Below are 2,500 nucleotides of genomic sequence, written 5' to 3' on the forward strand. Positions count from 1 at the left end.
TTCCTCACTTAATGCTTTCCCTTTACCCGCCCGCCATGCTGAAGGAAAGACCCAGGAGAATTCCCTTCCTTCAGCATTATTCAGGAGACTCAGAAGAAGGACTTTATTCAGCGTCTTCCAAATGCGAGTGTTTGTAATTCGGTTTCTAAACGGATGAGAAAGGAAGAGGGAAAAAGAGAGGAAGAAAATATAGAAAGATGGAAAGAAAGAGAGAGAGAGAGAGAGAGAGAGAGAGAGAGAGAGAGAGAGAGAGAGAGAGAGGGAGGGAGGGAGGGAGAGAGAGAGAGAGAGAGAGAGAGAGAGAGGAGAGAGAGAGAGAGAGAGAGAGAGAGAGAGAGAGAGAGAGAGAGAGAGAGAGAGAGGGAGAGAGAGAGAGAGAGAGAGAGAAAAAGAGAAAGACAGACAGACAGACAGTGGAAGAGACACGCAGACAATCAGACAGACAGGTAGATAAATTGATAAACTAGGGGAAAAACGCAAAAAAAAAAAAAAAATGTAAGAGAGAGGAGTAGAGGAAGAGACAGAGAGACAGACAGACAGGCAGATAAACAGAGAGACTAGAGAAAAAAAAACAAAAAAAAAGAAAATTAGATAAAGAGGAAGAGGGAAAGAGACAATTAGTCAGACAGAAAAATCAGACAAACAGATAAATTAGGGAAAAAAAGGAAACAGAAAGAAAAATAGAAAATAAAGAAAGGAGAAAGAATTGGGAGAGATAAAAAAATGCAACTCAGAACGGAGAACAAGGAGAAAGGAGAGATAGAGAGAGAGAAAAAAAATCACCGTGATACGAAAGAGAGAGAAACTAAAGAAAATAGAAATAGGGAAAATGAAGGGTACACCAAGAAGAGGCGAGAGAGAGAGGGGGGAGGAGAGAGATGGATAGAAAGAGGGGGAGGAGAAAGAGAGAGAAACAGAGAGGCAGACAGACAGAGAAGGAGAGACAGAGAGACAGAGAGAGAGAGAGAGAGAGAGAGAGAGAGAGAGAGAGAGAGAGAGAGAGAGAAAGAGAAAGACAGACAGACAGACAGTGGAAGAGACACGCAGACAATCAGACAGACAGGTAGATAAATTGATAAACTAGGGGAAAAACGAAAAAAAATGTAAGAGAGAGGAGTAGAGGAAGAGACAGAGAGACAGACAGACAGGCAGATAAACAAGAGAGACTAGAGAAAAAAAAAAAAAAAAAAGAAAATTAGATAAAGAGGAAGAGGGAAAGAGACAATTAGTCAGACAGAAAAATCAGACAAACAGATAAATTAGGGAAAAAAAGGAAACAGAAAGAAAAATAGAAAATAAAGAAAGGAGAAAGAATTGGGAGAGATTAAAAAATGCAACTCAGAACGGAGAACAAGGAGAAAGGAGAGATAGAGAGAGAGAAAAAAAAATCACCGTGATACGAAAGAGAGAGAAACTAAAATGAAGGGTACACCAAGAAGAGGCGAGAGAGAGAGGGGGGAGGAGAGAGAGGGATAGAAAGAGGGGGAGGAGAAAGAGAGAGAGAGAAACAGAGAGGCAGACAGACAGAGAAGGAGAGAGAGAGAGAGAGAAGGAGAGAGAGAGACAGACAGACAAATAAAGAAGGAGAGAGAGAGACAGACAGAGAAGGAGAGAGAGAGAGAAAGAAAGAGAAGAGAGAGAAGGCATTTCCCATTGTCCCGACCAATGATGCCATCACGTGATCCTTTTAATCGAGATCCAGTGGTCTGGAGGATCAAGAAATACCATCTTTCCTCTTTTTCGTGTTTTTTCCGTTCCATTTCAGTTCTGGATATGTTTGAGTCTATTCAAGGGATATGCGATATATATAAGGAAAATTAATGATTCTATATACGGTGGAAAATCTATTTCTGCCGTTTAAGATTTTGTGATTATGGTGATGACACTACAAACGAGAAATGTTATGATATAAATTAGAATAAAGAACAATTAACATGGAGAGTAAAAACAATTAATAAATGGAGAAAAATAAAATCATCTGAAAGTGAGAATAAAAACATGAAAAATAGAGAAAAATAACACACACAAAAAAATGAAAATGAGTATAAAAATGAAAATATGGGGCGTAAAAAAAACAAGAAAATACCACAGAAAGAAACAAAAAAACGGAAAATAAAAAACGAAAAAAACGAAGATACAATAAAAACAAAAACAATGAAAAGAAAAAAAGGAAAATCGAAGCCAACAAGAAATTTTCCCCCGTGATTCCAGGGAGCACGAAGATAAAGAGAGGAATTTTCGGTCTCTCGTCCATTGATTTCCTTCCCGTTTTTTTTTTTTTTTTTTTTTTTCCCTTCCTTATCCTTATTCTTCTTTCTTACGAATCTCTTATAAATTCGCCCAATCCATTTATTTATCAATTGAGGGAGGATAAAGTCAAACTTTCGTGGACTTTCCTAAGGATTATAAAACAGTAAAAAGTGTTTAGAAAAATGTAGAAATTAATGACACTTGTTGATATTGATTATGGTAGGGAGAAGGAAAGGGAGAAAGGGTGTAC

This window comes from Penaeus vannamei, chromosome 18 (genome assembly GCF_042767895.1).
Source record: "Penaeus vannamei isolate JL-2024 chromosome 18, ASM4276789v1, whole genome shotgun sequence".
Taxonomy (NCBI): Eukaryota; Metazoa; Arthropoda; class Malacostraca; order Decapoda; family Penaeidae; genus Penaeus; species Penaeus vannamei.